The sequence below is a fragment of the Pseudoliparis swirei genome, chromosome 17 (genome assembly GCF_029220125.1).
Source record: "Pseudoliparis swirei isolate HS2019 ecotype Mariana Trench chromosome 17, NWPU_hadal_v1, whole genome shotgun sequence".
NCBI classification, from domain to species: Eukaryota; Metazoa; Chordata; class Actinopteri; order Perciformes; family Liparidae; genus Pseudoliparis; species Pseudoliparis swirei.
In genome coordinates, this window is record NC_079404.1 from 14,439,855 (window position 1) to 14,457,234 (window position 17,380).

The 17,380-nt window shown below is 44.3% G+C and overlaps 1 protein-coding gene across 1 annotated transcript in view; it reads left to right on the forward strand.

Moving 5' to 3' along the window:
- The first annotated feature begins 5,552 nt into the window (after positions 1 to 5,552).
- The window catches only part of sptbn1 (spectrin, beta, non-erythrocytic 1), a 100,010-nt gene continuing 88,182 nt past the window's right edge, over positions 5,553 to 17,380 (forward strand). Inside the window, exon 1 of the mRNA XM_056435727.1 lies at positions 5,553 to 5,657. The gene's annotated coding sequence lies outside the window, so the exon portion shown is untranslated. The remainder of the gene's footprint in view (positions 5,658 to 17,380) is intronic.

A 17,380-nucleotide genomic window follows, 5' to 3' on the forward strand; every position in this document is an offset into this window, starting at 1 on the left:
AGTTGCCTCTCGACGGCTTTCAACATGGCGACGATTGAGCTGGCATCTCGCAGCGAACGATGCTAACAGCTCTAAGGGGCCGATCACACCAGATGCGACTTGTGCAGCGCTTAAAAAAACGCCTGTGGAGCGCCTTCATGCTCAACCGTGCGATAAAGCTTTATCTACAAATAGGATTCAAGCAGACGTCGCGCTCTTGCCCTTGCTATGTTGTGGGATGAGGAGGAGGAAAAAGCCCCAAGAGGTTTTGGGTTCACAACAGGCTCGTGCACAGATAGAGCCCTCGTGGTGCTCAAGCACCAGCCCTTTTACCCTGGATGAGAAAAGTGCCCTCTTTGCTGGAGCCCACTTTTTTTTCATTCATCAGGATTTAAGAATAAAAATTACTCTCTGTCTCTCTCAATTCCCCCAAATGTGTTTGGATATCCGAAGGGGCATTTATTTGAGTTCTTGTGAGAATTTCACCCGACCTGCTTGGCGACGCTCACGAGGTCAGAGGGCAATACGGATCCGTATCAGACCAGTGAGGAGCGCAATACGTGGCAGGCATGACGACCCATTATCCAATCAGAACACTTGTACTGTTTTTGCCATATAATAATTCATCTTTATTCATTAAGAAAATGTAAGCTAGCTGTCTTATCCTGCCCAGAGGAAACGCAGGTCGAGGATGTATTGCATCATCAGTGTAATGCTGCTTATGCTTCAACTCTGTCAGAATTTTTTTTTCGGCAATGGGTGCCCTTTTTTTGGGGTTTGAGCACCTGCCCCCCAAAAAGTCTGTGCACGTGTCTGGTTCACAATAATAATAAAAAAGGAAAGAGTACAGCGAATCTATTCCGCGAATTGTGTCTCGATGACGGGCGCTTTCAGTTGTAATAAAGCCCGCCTCTTGCTTGATCCGATTGGTTGCCTTGGCCGAGTGTGACATTGACGAGCTGTGCGACTCCGCGCCTTGTGCTTAAAAGTTGAGAATATTAATGCGCGCATAAAAAACAATAGAAAACATGTCGCTCGGCATTTAAAAGATACGCATCAAAGTACCAATGGAAAACAATGGTTTTACTATCGACTCCTTTTTGAGAGTTGCATCTGGTGTGATCGGCCTCTAACAGTGCAAACAGCTCTAACAGTGCTAACAGTGTTAACAACACTAACAGCTCTAACAGAGCTAACAGTGTTAACAACACTAACAGCTCTAACAGTGCAAACAGTGTTAACAACACTAACAGCTCTAACAGTGCTAACAGTGTTAACAACACTAACAGCTCTAACAGTGCTAACAGTGTTAACAACACTAACAGCTCTAATAGTGCTAACAGTGCTAACAACACTTACAGCTCTAACAGTGCTAACAGCGGCAAAAGGGCGCTGACAGAGCTAACAGTGTTTACCTTCCGTCGCAATGCTATCGGTAGGAACGCTGCTATCAGCTGTAACCGCCGCATGAGAGCAGCGCAGAGCAGCGCAGAGCAGCGACTGTGACCTAACCAGCGGGGCACGCTCACACTGTCAGCAAAGCACAGAGAAGCTTGAATAACAACACTTACAAAGAGGAAGAGCAACTCTATTCTCATCTTTTCTATATTAGATCATAATTGTTTGCCTATATTCATTAAATGGATGCTCTGAATACTGTATATTTTAGGGGAATGGGTCACTGACATAGTTAGGATTCCCATAAATAGACACACAACTGCCCCTCTTAGGCACACACACACACACACACACACACTTACTGTAAATATTGTGTTGTTTTTTATTTGTAAATAGTGTGTACTTGTTGCCCTTGCACATTCCTGCTGAGCATTGCCACTTTCATTTCACTGCACACCCTGTGTGTGTATGTGACAAATAAAACATCTTGAATCTTGAATCTTGAATCTTGTGAATGTCATGGCAATGTGGCCGGCCAGTATTTGGATGTCTCTCTGAAGCTGGCCAGAGACGGACTCAGTGACTGACTCTGATCCTCAGGCCACCAAAGAAACAACACATGTGGTTTAAGATCAATACATGTTCTTGTGTCCCAACGTGCTCTGACCTCTGACCTTTGGCCTCTCGGTGACGACTGAAGCTGATTGTTGATGTCGGAACATGACATTTAACACAATGAACAGGGAATGACTTCAGCTCCCCTCTGGTGCAGCTGCTGCGTGATGGGAATCACCTCCATGACCTTTGACCTTCTTCTCAGCATCCTCCGCTTCAAAACAAATATGGCTGCGGCCTGCTGTACATTTCTACATGGTGTCTGGTATCTGAGTGATAATCCCCAACCCGCGCCCACACACACACACACAGACACACAGACACACACGGTGAGCAAACTGTGTGTTTTTGTGTGTGTGACATCACAAGCCCAGAAGGACCTTCAAGGCCGTATCACATTCTGCCACACACACAGTGTTAATGCACACACACACACACACACACACACACACACTGTCAGCACACTTGGATGTCCTTCATACTGAGAATGCATCGTTCTCAGTTTGTGTGTGTGTGTGTGTGTGTGTGTGTTTGTATGTGAAGCCATCGTGATCATGACATGACAACATGATTTAAAACTGAGTGACAGCCACAACATATCTCTTAGCTCCTGAATGGGCCCTTTTAAATGGTCAAATCAAGTTTATTATTGTCATAACTATAATAATACACAAACAACATACTGTGCGATAACCATAGCTCCAGAGCAGATCTAACAAATAGATGAATTAAATAGAAAATTAATCTTACAATTTAAATGGAAAACAACCCCAGCTACAAACATTTTAAGGGCACCAATGCATCACTGATATGCATGTGCTGGCTTTTTATTAAAAGAAACGTCTGGATGGATGGATTTCAAACGTATCTGAGACTATTTAGCTGTGCAGTTGAAGAATGAACATCTGAATGCAACTAAAGGTATTTACTCTTCTATCTAGGAGACGTGCATTGAAGAAAGGAAGCTGCCCCACCCACACATTCTCATTTCCTTTATTCTTTAATGATCCTATGTTCTACCTCGTATATATCTGTTGTCGTTGGTGTTGGAGTGGGTGGGAACCCTTTAGCTTGAAAATGAATACAAATACTAATGAAAAGGAAACATATCAAAGAAACAGATGTAATAAGATGAAAAATGATGATGAGGGAAACGATTAAAAACCAACAAAACACCTGAAAAGGATGTATTGGACTTCTCAACCAAATTTGGAACCAGCGCATCACCACATCGGTGTTTAAATAAGGACGAGGATCTTTCTCCTTCCTTTTTTACGTAGAGAAAATTTCACTTTAAGGCAAAACTGTGAGAGTGAAGAGGACAACTGGAGCTGATGTCTGATGACTCACCGGTGTGGGAGGTTTATGAAGATGAGTGGTCGGACAGAGAGCCCCAGGGCCTCAAGCTCTCTGCTGGACCCAGGGAGGATGTGGTGGATGAGATGTGGAGATAAGGGCAGGGTGACACAGAGGGGCCTGCTGGGAAATGAGTCTGGGGAAACTGAAACTATATACAACCCCAAAGCTGTGAGATGAAAAACATTCATTTGTAGAACAGTTCATGATCTTTTATATATATATTATTTTATTATTATTGTTTATCTATATATATATCTATATATTTTAAATGTTGTCATTTTAATTTATATATATATATATACATAGAAATTAAAAATATTAATATATGTATATATACATATATATACACTACCGTTCAAAAGTTTGGGGTCACTTAGAAATGTCTTTATTTTTCAAAGAAAAGCACTGTTTTTTCAATAAAGATAACATTAATCAAAAATACACACTATATATTGTTTATGTGGTAAATGACTATTCTAGGTGGAAACGTCTGGTTTCTAATGAAATATCTCCATAGGTGTATAGAGGCCCATTTCCATCAACTATCACTCCAGTGTTCTAATGATACATTGTGTTTGCTAATCGCCTTAGAAGACTAATATCTGATTAGAAAACCCTTATGCAATTATGTTAGTACAGCTGAAAACAGTTATGCTGGTGATATAAGCTATACAACTGGCCTTCCTTTTAGCTTGAAGTTTGAAGAACAAAATTAATACTTCAAATATTAATCATTATTTCTAACCTTGTCAATGTCTTGACTATATTTTCTATTAAATTTTCAATTCATTTGATAAATAAAAGTGAGTTTTAATGGAAGATACGAAATTGTCTGGATGACCCCAAACTTTTGAACGGTGGTGTATATTTGTTTTATTTCTTTATTTTTATATATTAAAACAATTAAAAAATATATATAATATATATATATTCTGTTCTGTCACACTCATCCCTAACTTTTCAGTGTTTGGCATCATTCACTCTCTGCAGACTCTCTCCCTCCTCCTCTCTGCTGTCTGAATCTCCGCCTCTCACTCTCGGAGCTGGAAGCGCTTCATATGGATCCCTATGCAGCCGGGTGGGGTGGAGACAATCCAGTAGAACCAATGGGATCCTGAAAAATGCATCGTCACTTTTATATGTGTTAATTCTGTGAAATAGCAAGGAGAGTCGATCCAGTTACGTTTTATTCTGTAATGTATGTACCACGCAGCAGCATTCATCTGCATGTTGAGAAAATGGCACGCCAGTTTCTTATTTTTAGTAAAAAAATATTATATTTAACTGAAGAATGATTGCACAGAACAAGTACTGATACAGCAAAATTCAGTTAGCCAGAAGTACAAAAAGCAGTAAAGTGTAATGAGTTAAACACATATGTATAGAGCTAATATCAATAATACATAAACAGTAAGGACATCAGCAAGAGTATATATATATTTTTCCAACACAATTAAATGAAAATAGTTCATATTTGCATGGTGTTTAAATATGTATTTAAAACATGAATTAAATTGATGTCTGTTGATCGAATCTTTGAATGTTGACATCCACAAAATACAACGTAATGTGAGGAGGAACAGAATTAGCAGTACATTAATATTGATGACCATAGAAGTACCAATAGATTTAAAGCGCTAAAAATATGATTTATCAACAAAATATGAATGAATGACTTAATCTTTCATACCGAATTGTGAATCCTTTTTCACTATGATTATTAAATGCGTCCCACCAATTCATGAGGTCTTTAGTTGTGATGATTTGGCAGTAATTGATTGTATGATTGTGGTTTCATCTGTATTATGATGGGCAATAACGTGTCTCTGATTAATATTTCAGAGATCACACATACAAACATATCTATGGATGAATTCCTCATAATTGTCATTGTAACCCAAAATACTAGGCTAACAAAATTACTATTAATTAATATTTGTAGTATTTTTATATTATTATAAAATTAATATAATATATTATTAATATTATAATATTATAGTAATATACTGTTCCATACTATACCATGTATTATATATAGTAATATATAGTAACATATTATTACTGGGTCAGTGAGAACTCGCCGGTTTAGCGGGGTGTATAAACCGAGCGCGCCGAGCGCTGCAGTCCGGGCCGAGCAGAGGCAGAGCAGAGCAGCGCGGGGGGAGGAAGAGGAGGAGGAGGAGGATCGGTAGATTTGAGGGCTCTCTACTCCTGCGTTGTTTTTTTGCTCCGAGCTCCCTGCAGTCGTTCCGGCGTCCGTCCTTCACTCCGAGCGGGACTCCACTGCGCTTCTCCCGGCCTAGAAGGTGAGTGCGGACCCGGGGAATGAACCGGGGCCCACACCGGGCTTTCATTATCTCCCCCCTTCCTCCGTCTCTCTCCGCCAGCCTCTGCACGGATTTCTTTCATTGTGTCCGCCGCTGCGGAGGCATCCACATCCACCACGACGGCCGTGCCCGTGTGGCGGGGGGGATGTGCGCGTGCCTCCGCTCTGATAATGCGGGATACGCGCCGCCCGTCTCGCGCTTAACGGTTCAAAATCTCACAATTAAACTGCGGAAGAACCGTCGAGGTGGCGCAGGGACGCCGGGCTGCTGGCCCTCTTCTCTCGGCTGCGTCCCCCTGCTTTCCCCCTCTTTTCGCCATCGTGTTTTTTTGAACTTGTGTTGTGGCGTGTGTGTGTGTCTCCCTGTGTGTGTGTGGGGGTTGGCTTTAGTGCGCCACAGCTGCTGCTGGTTGTTGTTGAGATGAACTCTGCAGCTTTCTATGTTTGCATCTCCACCCAGAGGTCTGACGGAGATGATAATAATGATGATGGTGACGGGGTTGTTGGTGTTGGAGATGGTGGCGCAGGCGTGGTCGCCTCGACTGACCTCAGCCCTTGAGCAAACGAACACAGCAGCATATCCTCACAGTGCTCCTCTGTGCCACTATAAACTAAATCCATGCCGCTCCTGTGACGTATCTGTGTAGTTTTGTCTTTCTTAAATGATGGCAGCATGATTTAGGACTCCTTGTCCTTCTATGACAATAAACTATGCAGAATTTTCCTCCTGCGCAGACCCCGTTAGAAATCCTGTAGAGCAAATATGTAATCAGATACAGGCTGGACTGCTCGCTCTCCTCCTCCCTCCCCTTCTCTATTTATCTCCTCTCCCTTTTCTCCTAATCTTCCTCCTCCGCTCCCTCTCTTTTTTTTTTTTTACATCTTTTTTTCTTTCCACCCTGTTTACTCTTCATTTTACACCTTCGTCTGCCCTTACCCTTTTCACTCCCTCCTCCCTGTGTTCCTTCCTTTTGCCCACATGCTGTAGATTCCTCTCCTCTTCCAGACTCTTTTCTCACCTCAGGTCTTCCCTTATCATGGTTTCCTCCCCTCTCTATTCTCCTGTCCTCCTCCTCCTCCCCCACTTGCTCTCTTTATTGCTTTGATGCAGCAACTGTGAAACATTTGTCCACTTGTTGACTGGAGCCTGTAAACATGTCACGGTGGGGACCGTAGAGTCGTTCCCGGTCCAGCTGCTCTCCCAACGCGCTGCACTACAACTAGAATCCACTAATAAAGTTGAATCCCCCTTTTTTTATGAACGCAAACCAGTTTTGAATGAGATTGTCTGCAGTGTAGTTGTTGGGTTTGCAAGCCCCGCCCCCCCCCCCCCCCCACGTGGGAGGTCAAAGGTCGTTCTGGAATCTGAGCAGAAGGACACTGTGGTGGAGGTCGAGGTTTTTTGCATTAAGTTACTTTGAAATTGTAGCTTAAAGTTTCTTCTTTTGTTTTGAAATGGATTTAAAAGTATAGTTATAGCCATTCTTCGTCATCGGGGATCGCAAAAATGTCAAACAGCAAATTGTGTGTGTGTGTGTTTCATTGGCATGTGTGTGTGTTGTTGGCGTGTGTGTGTTTAGTTGGCATGTGTGTGTTTGTTGTTGCCGTGTGTGTGTGTGACGTTGGCATGTGTTGTAAAACTATCCGAGTGGTCCGAAAACTATACTTTTTCATTCCCCACACTCGTATAAACCCGTCGCCTACATTTCCCAAAATGCAACTCTCCTGCGGATGCTCGACTCTTGAGATGACGCCGTGCTATCCTAGTGGCGGCTAACGTAGCCTCTCGCCCGCCGCTGGTTAGCTCGCGTCTTTCAAACTCCAGTTCCTCTCACTTTTCAAACTCGTCGTCTGACTCGAGTGACATCACATGAGGACATTTATCCTCCTTTCTGAAGACACAAGAGGCTTTGTAGTACTTACAAAAAAAACATGTGGAGTAGAACTCCCCAACACAACTTTTACACCCACGATGAAGCAGATTGAACCGTTTTGTTGACTTAAATCGAAAAAAAATCTTTCGACATTGGCTTAAACTTAATGAATGTTCCTGTATTCTCCTGCGCCGGCTGAGCGGTCAGCTCTGTGACGACAGGCCTGGCGTGGTCAGGAAGCCGACCTGCTGTTTGTGTTTACAGGCGCTTTAAATACAACGGGCGCACCGCCAGAACTGGATGGGAAAGCGCACAGGGTGCAGCTGGGGTTTATGGGAAATGTGATCTTTATTTACAGGCGCACAAAAAGCTGTACGCAGCAAATATCGTCTGCACCCTTTTCCTCTTCTCTTTTAAGTGTTGTTTCATTTGAGTTTTTTGTTGTTGCTTTTTTCTTTCTCGGCCTCCAATTAATTTTGATCCAATCATATCCAGTCGATGTTTGTGTCCATCAGCAGGTTTGATGAAGACGCTTTTGCCCGTGAACGCTCTGCGGGGACGTTTTAAGTGGATTGATTCTCCTGCAGGAGACACGAGCGCTGCCGCTTCCTGGCTGCATTTTCTTTTTTAAGCTCTCAATCAGACTTTTAAAATGTATTTATTTCTCAATGAAGCCTTGGCGGCGAGGAGGCGGGTTAGGCGCGGCCGGCGTGATGCAGAGGGAGCTCCGAGCTGTAAACCATCGGCTCTGCCGCAGCGTCTCACATCGCGGGCGTCAGAGTCCTGAGCGCTGAGAGGAAGCCTTTTTATATTTGTGCCGATTACGTAACAAACTTTTCCTCGAAGATGCAGTTTTAAATGTATCTAAGAGCTCAGAACACCACTCAACTGCTGATGGACGTTCACCAATAACTGCAATTAATGGTAATAAACATCTGGTTGAATTGGTCATTGATTTACTCTTTGATCTGATGGTTCCTGATTTTAAATCTTACTTTCTGATGTTCTTGCTCAGCTGCTGTTTCTGAGACATTTAACATCTGAGAATTTGGGCTTCTGTTTGTTGGTTAAACTGTATACACATTCCTGTTTGTTGCATTTAGGGGATTGTTCATTGCATAGACGGGGTTCCTATGGTCAAACAAAAATTCCCAAAGATTTTGAAAAGTCCTGGAAATGTGTTGTATTTATATTGTGCAGTCACGCTGAGTTTTAAATAATTAATATGCTTTTAAAAGCATGACGCTCAAAATAAAAGGCTGCATACGCTCTTTCATACTCGCACATTTTTCACGCTGCAAGTGAACGCACCTTAACTGAAAATACATAAATGTTTATTCTTTTAATCAAACTATTGTCTCATTCAATTGTGTCATTTAAGGTTATACTGTATGCTTTGGAATTGTCATTGTTAGTTTGAATACGACATTTCCTAAGATAGATAAAGAGATAATAAATGTTTTGGGGTCATGGATATTTGGTATAAAGTTATGAAAATCTATTGGTCAACATGTGTATGAACCCTAATTAGAAATAATAGTTTTGAATGCAGTTTCTGCAACTTTTCCAGCCACTCTCTCATATTTTTAAACGGTCCGTATTTCTAAAAGTCTCGGGTCGAGCACCGCATGCTGCCATGAGCTCAGAGGTCACATGATGCAGCAACACAATCTGTGATGCCGATGCCACAGAAGCATTTCTTTTGTAAACATTTAATCTACACTAGTTTGTACAACCACTTTTCTCACTCCTAGCGGACTGAGAGGAATCAACCCCATTGGCTTTGGGTTCTACCGTAGAGGCCGTGCAGTCGGAGCCGTTTACCCGCTGGTGCTGGAGTCATTTTTGGAGAGTTTCACTCGTGCGTGATCGGCTCAAACGGATGTCGAATCTGTCTGGCTTTCTCTTCTTCTGTCTCACTTTGCTTTTCTTTCGCCTCTCTTGTATGAACTGCTGTATTAATTAGTGCAGAACGCTGTTGACAGAGTGTGTGTGTGTGTGTGTGTGTGTGTGTGAGTGTGTGTTTGGCTCAGACGTCTGGTGGTTTGCTGGGCGGAGGACGGGGCTGTGGTCCAGTCTCATTGTCGGGAACTCTGGTCATGTGATCAGAAACGACGTGAAGAAATAAAGAAATCGAACGTCTTTGATCCTCCTCGATGTCCTTGTGCCGGAGCGAGCTGGTTCGGTCCAGTCGCGGTGCAACCGAGGACACGAAGACGGACATCTTTTAGTGGAGCTTCAGCTAGTTTATGTTATGGAGTCAAACATATAAATACATTTACTAGATTAGTCCCAGGAAATAAATGTTCTGACTTTGTTTTGTCCCAAAGTTGTCAAGTTTACGATAATTGTAAAACGCAAAAAAGTAGCAGATCCTCACATTATGGAGAAACTAAACTTAGACGATTTTATTTTTGACAATATTTTTGATCATTAATATTCATGAGTTGCCTGTTTTTGAGTTTTTTCAGAATTTTTAAGTCGGCAACCTCTGATTCTGGAAAGTGAAGTGATGTCAGTGGAGGTGCCTGTAAACTTACATTTTATTTTGAAAGGAATTTAACCGTAGTTTCCACCAGTGGCTTAAAACCAAGATGGTGACGGCCCAAATGCCAAACTCGAGGCTTCAAATCCGTTAGATTTTTATTTTATGTTTCCTGAACTCTTGTTGCGACTCCTCAGCTTCACCTTAAGACCCCTGACGTGGTTTGTAGCTGGTGACGACCTCTTTGAAAACCTGTAAACAAAATAAACTGACAAAAATTTGTGATTTTGAATCGTTTAAAAAAAAAAAAAGTAAGACAAATAGCAAAAGAGTAATCTTTGTTATTGATTAGTATTCAGGCTTTTCGACTAACTCGGTATTAACTTTCCCGTTCCGACGTCATCCAAAGAAAGACGGTTAGCCAACAGCCTGTTAGCGATGAAGATTATACTCAGGAAAGTGGGTGAAGATGAAGGTGGGGTGCGTTGTCCCTTTTGGGGCGGCTTTAGCTCAGTGGGGTAAGAGGGCCGTCCTGCAACCGCAGGGTTGTGGGTTCGATCCCCGCTCTCCCCATTAGTTGCAAGTCGAAGTGTCCTTGAGCAAGGCACTGAACCCCCAGTTGCTTCCCGGGCGCTTCACCGCAGCCCACTGCTCTTTAATAACTAAGGATGGGTTAAATGCAGAGAACTAATTTCCCCTTGGGGATTAATAAAAGTGTATATTCTATATTCTAAGGCGGAGAGCTGTATTTTCAGAAACGAGGCCAGTCGTCCTTTTTCTGGTCCTCCTCTCACACTGCAGACTCTTCCCTCTACCTTTTACGTCTCCTTCATCCCTCCATCCTTTCCCCCCCCCTCCACTTACTTTTCACCCCACTGCTCTTCTTTCCTTCAATATTTGACTTACTTTTCTCTTCCCCCCCCCACACCCCATTACATCAACAGTCCCTCTTAAAAATCAACTCCTCTTTCCTAACCTCCTCAGTCTCCTTGCATCCTCTCCTTCCCCCCCACCCATTTCGTCATCTTTTTCCTCTTTGAAATATACTGAACTGACATTGTGAAACGAGTTTGGGACGTCTGACTCACTGAAATAAATCGGAGCATTGTTTCAATTAAAATTTGAGTGAAAAATAAATAAATAATGTCGTTAAATGTTTGAGGGATTTATTTTCTGTGGCGGCAGCCAGCTTGGTTTTCTACCTCCACCCCTCATTCTGGGATTTGAGGCTTAAACTTTAGGATGTAAGAGTTTTGATGAAAAGGAGGAGGAGAAAACTTCATCAAGAGGTCCCGAGGATGAGGAGGGAAGAAGAGAGTGGTGGAGGGAGGGAAACGTGTGTGGGAGAGGAGGAAAGCCATGCAGGAGGTGGTCCACAGGGATGAGGAAAGGGGGGTAGTGGGAGGAGAAATACAAGGGAAACTAAATCAGACACCAACGTTGACACCAGTGAAGAAGAGGGGAACACAGATGACGGGAGGAGGTGCGACCGACTGTTGTTGTGATAGAGGGAGGAAGAATGAGGAGGCCCAGAAGGTGAAGAGAAAAAAAAGAGAGCAAAGTGGGAGAGAAAGGAGGACAGGAGTTAAACACACCAGCTGAGAAACATTCCCAGGGTGGAGGAGAGGGGGAGAAATGCTCTTGAGAATGTCCAGCACAACACTGCAGGTTCTATTTGGTCTCCTCCTCTTCCCATGTGCGGCCTCCTTTCTTTTTTCTTTCTTTTTCAGCCTGCCAGAACTTCCTGTAATCGGTCTAAACCAAACATTTCCACTCGGGATGCGCCGATCCATATCGGCCGATATTGCCATTATCGGTTTTGATCGGCGTTCTCAAAACGGCCGATCAGATGACGTAACATCTGCGAGAACTATCAGACGTTTCAATCGCCGCACATAGCGGAGACGATCGCCGGCGAGGGCCGCAGAGTGAGAGGTCCACGAGGATCCTCACCACCGAGCGGCGTCCCCGTCCCCCGAGTTGAATCATTGGGTCAACTCAGCCGACACTCACATGTCTGCCCCTATAGACTGATGTTCACGGTAAACACATTCGATCTGGAGCGCGTGAGGGTTTTGATAAAGTTAGCGGAAGGATGTAAGTGACAACATCCGGTTTTGCAAAGTTAGCGGAAAGAACCACGTGAAACAACATCCGTTTTTCAAAATAAGATGTCGACAGATCATACATGAGCATATAAAAGTAAACAATGAACTGATTTTGTATCTTTATAGATCGTTTCTGAGATTTAGCTTAAATTATGCTAACATTAAAACAGTTTTACTGTACCAAGGAAGAGTTTATAAAAATAAGTCAGACTTTTGTATGTTAAAAAAAGTCCTGTATATAGATTTCCCCAAGAGTTCCAGGAAATGAATAATGCAGATGTGTTCCATACATATCTGAAATCCCCTACAATAGCAATCAAACTATTTTAATGTATCAATTAGGACATTTTTCAAAGTAAAAGTCCTAAATGTTTAAAGAAATCTGTAATTTCTTTAATGTTTGAGTTGCTTTATATATGTATTTCCTCATAGTCCTAGGCAATAATGCTACACAATAAATAGAATGCTTCAATCGACACCGTGATCGGTGATCGGTATTATCGGTGATCGGCAGATACTGATTTCAGTGATCGGTGATCGGTGATCGGCACAAAAAACCTGATCGGTGCATCTCTAGTTTCCACGCTAGAAATGAGTTTGATCCGGCCCGAGAGCGGCTGTTTGGGTCTCTCTCCCCGTTCATGAAATGAGGAAGGCGTGATGAAGATGAGCCGCTCCGCATTTGGGTATTCAAGCCATGAATAGTTTGTAAGTGTGCTCAGTGATGGAGCCTTTTATTCTTTTACACTTTGGTATCATGGACTAAAATTATAAAATAAAAATAAAAAGTATTGTAAGATTCCTTTTTATTTTAATATCACGTATATATTTAATCATCTCTTCTGCCTGGAAGATTTGACGTAGAAAACCAAAACGCACAATTAAGTATCTTTTTGAGAGAACCGTGTTTTGTCGTAGTGTGAAAGTAGTATTGATGCATTTTTTGTTTTTTTTAGCCGGTCCCCCCAACCTCCTCCTACAAAGACGTTTGAAACTTATTTGTGTGATTTGTAAAAAAAAAAAAAAAAATTCCAAGTGAGAAGAGACATGGACACACACACACACACACAGCCATACACATCCCTAACCACCGATATCAGTGAAGCTGGGCATGTTTGAACTGTATTTGTGATTTCCCCCCCCCCCCCCCCCCCGCCTTGTTTCAATACCCGGGTTATTTCAGAGTGAAGAGGTTGAACCTCAGCGGGCGTCAAACACACCAAACGATCTCTTATTCTCACACACGGCGCTTCATAAATCGTCCCTGAAGTGTTGAAAGCTGCGCGGATTCTCTGCAGCAAGAATAACCCAAAAAATTGAAATCTCGGATGTTGATGTTTTATGCCCTCGCTCGGATCGTAAATGTTTTTAAAAGGTTTCGTGAAAGCTGCTTTTAGCTCATAAACTTTCATGTAAATTTCCATCCACGTAAGATATAAAAAAAGCCGTGTAAGCTGCAGCGACACGCCCACGCTGTAGTTTTTCCATCAGAAGATGTGTCTCTCCTGTTGATTCCTCCCTGACTTCAAATGGGCCGCCCCAATCTGAACCCGGTGCCGTTTGAGCTGCTGCCTCGTTAGTTTGACAGGCGTTGGATGAGGCAGCAGAACCTCCCAGGAAGAAGAACCATGGGGGCGGAGCCTGATTGTAGCTGCGTGGAGGAATCAAAGATGTCCACCCTGGCGTCGTCTTGATGTCTTGTTTGGTCCAACCGACAGTTGGAAGGAAGGAAGGAAGTTCTAGATACCGTCGTGTGTGTTGGACCGCAATAATGTGACTTACTGTCCACCTGTATTTACTTTGAATTGTCAGATGAGACACACACACACACACACACACACACACACACACACACACAGGGATGCACTCTCTGTTGACCTTCAGAAGAACTCCATTTGGTTTCCATGTAGCTAAAGGCGTTTCTCTGTGACGCACACACACACACACACACACACACACATTCCTGATAAATGAAATGTTTTAGCTTTCCAGATGTGGTCGGGCGCTACGCCATCTTTAGTGTGTGTGTTTTGTGGTTTGATATCCTAAAATGGCAGCCGGCAGAGTTGTGCCGAGGTTGCGGGTTCAAATCCCACGAGGGGGGTCGGGGGGGAGATGGGAAGGTGACAAGTTGCTCGGCATTATGGGAAATGAGTGTGTCAAGAGACTGGGAGGAAATGAGTGATCGTTTGAAACGGGGGACTCTGGTTCTGTTCTCAACTAACTCCTCCCCTTCCTGTTTCGGCCCCACTGAGAAGCGCTCTATTGTTCCAGGCGTGTTTTTAAAAGTACAAATGCCAAACATCTGCTTCTAATGGGGCGGATGTTCTGCTTTTTACACCTAAATATCATTCACGATAATCTCTGAACGCTGCTTTGGGCTTTTAGAGATTTATTTGTTTTCTTCTATCGGCGTCTTTTCCCCCCTCATGGACGTCGGCGTTCACGCTTTAGAGTCTCTCTGTCGTTTGTTCCCTTGAACTCGGGAGGTTTCCACGAAATTCAAATCAAATGTTCATTCTTGGCTCCGGCTGCCTTTTTTCTTCTTTCTTCATGAACTGTTGCGATGACGATGGAGAGGATTACATCACTGACCTCCCCCACCCGCCTCGTCTCCGGGGATAGAGGTGTAACGCACACCCCGGTGACATCATATGACACTATACACTCGTCTGCGCGCCGAGCCCGAGGCTCATGTGAGATGATGACGTCATTTCATGTTCGGAAGAAGAGGCCAAAAGAACATTTTGGGATCCATAAAAGTAAAGTTTGTATCTTGAAAGAAAATAAAAAAGTACTCTTAAGGGTGTGTGTGTGTTGTAAAAGAGATTTACACCAGTGTGTTCCTCGTCCACAAATACCGGCTGACACACTTGGCATCATGGGAAATGAGTCCGCTGCCATTGGATGGAGAAAGGGGGAGGAGCTACATGTCCTTGACCTAATACACATTCATACGGACCTGTTCGGACCTGTTCGGCTCTGCTCACTGTCACAGTCCATGTGCTCCGCGTTGTCCAGCCGGGGGACAATATCTGGAGATATTTAATGCCGAGTGTGATTTTTAACTTTTAAAAGAGGTGATGCAGACAGACAGGTGTGTCAGTGAGACAGGTGAGCGGTCGGTCGGTCGGTCTTGAACCTGCGCTGTTGAGGAATGTGTTTGATCCCACTTTAATGCTCTGATCAGCAGGATACAGACACGGGAACAAAAGACTTACAGTTGGTTTGCACACAAACACACATGCATACACACACACACACACACACACACAGACACACACGCATCCTGTGGAATAGATTAGATCTGAGCCAGTGAAAGTGTCAGCTGGCAGCCGGCCAGAGTGCCATGATGGGATGGATTGCCATGACGACACGTCCACCCTGCAATCTGGACTGCGAGGAGCCGGGTGTGTGTCTGTCTGTGTGTGTTCATGTGTTGAGTGTTATTTTAGGACTGAAGCTTCTGGGAGATGAAGTACTGATCAAATATTTTTCTGGATATTTTTGTTGCTCGGTTTCATGCATAAGAAGCTTCGTGTGTCTCCGGCTGTGGAGCGACTGCTGTTCAGTTCTGTCTCATCGCACAGAAGCAGCTTTAAATGATCAATAAGTATATTCTACTTGGGTACATTAGAAAGAATCAATAATACATGCGAAGGCAGGTAAGTGTTTCTGATTGGCTGTGAAGCTTACAGAGTGTTTTCCTCTAGATCCCACTAGGAGAATTTAAGAAACACCCAGGGATGTGTGTGTGTGTGTGGGTGGGCGTGGTGTGCAAAACACATCTGGTCCTGTGGTTTTGCAGGGTGTGTGTGTGTCAATTTAGGACGTCATCGGAAAAAATTATGACGGAGGAGGAGGAGGAGGAGGAAAGGGGTGAAATAGCAAGGAAGTGAGGGAAGAGAAAACGGGATTTGTAAGAAGATGGCCTGTTGATAAGGATGGGAAAAGGCCGGTGGCGTGCAGAGGAGAAGACGGGAAGGAAAGGGTGGAGGAGAGAATTTAGGGTGGAGCAAACATTAGAGGCTGATCGAAGACTTTGGAAGAAGTCAACAAGTCGTCGTCGTCGTCTCGTTCTCACTTTCTCACCCTCTTTCCTTCCTTCCTCCCTCCTCCGTGCCTCCTTCTATTTTACTCCCCCCTTCTTGGCGCCAGCCCAGCTGCTCCACCCTCCTCCTCTGTGATCCGTCCTGCTTCTCTCAGAGTTTGGGAACAACCAGTCACACACACACACACACACACACACACACACACTCTGTTTTTACTGCTTTCTTGCTGCGTTCACTGAACTCCAGCGACCGCATCAAAGGCTTCATGCTGTCGAAACACTTTTTTTATTGAGATTTAAATTAATGTCGGGATTTATGTTCTTGGCTCCTGCTGTAAAAGTCACGACTACACACACACACACACACACACACACACAAGCTGAGCCGATGATGAATATGATTTGGGATGAAACGAACGAAGCGTAAAGTCAACGTTGACTCGAAGAGGAAATCCTTTTTTCGTGAACATTCATTTTATTTTTCTTGGAAAAGCAGCGTTGAAGTGACGCCTGACGGGCCGTGCACACACACACACACGGACACGCAGCTCGGTACTTAAAGCCCGGTGATATGTCCACGTACGTTCAATAAGGCAGGAACCCTGGATATGAGTCCTCTGACCTCAGAGAGGTCACCTCCAGGCTCACACTGAGGTCACCTCCAGGCTCACGGACTGAGGTCACCTCCAGGCTCACACTGAGGTCACCTCCAGGCTCACACTGAGGTCACCTCCAGGCTCACAGACTGAGGTCACCTCCAGGCTCTCACACTGAGGTCACCTCCAGGCTCTCACACTGAGGTCACCTCCAGGCTCTCACACTGAGGTCACCTCCAGGCTCACACTGAGGTCACCTCCAGGCTCACGGACTGAGGTCACCTCCAGGCTCTCAGACTGAGGTCACCTCCAGGCTCACGGACTGAGGTCACCTCCAGGCTCTCAGACTGAGGTCACCTCCAGGCTCACACTGAGGTCACCTCCAGGCTCTCACACTGAGGTCACCTCCAGGCTCACGGACTGAGGTCACCTCCAGGCTCACACTGAGGTCACCTCCAGGCTCTCACACTGAGGTCACCTCCAGGCTCACACTGAGGTCACCTCCAGGCTCACGGACTGAGGTCACCTCCAGGCTCACGGACTGAGGTCACCTCCAGGCTCACGGACTGAGGTCACCTCCAGGCTCTCA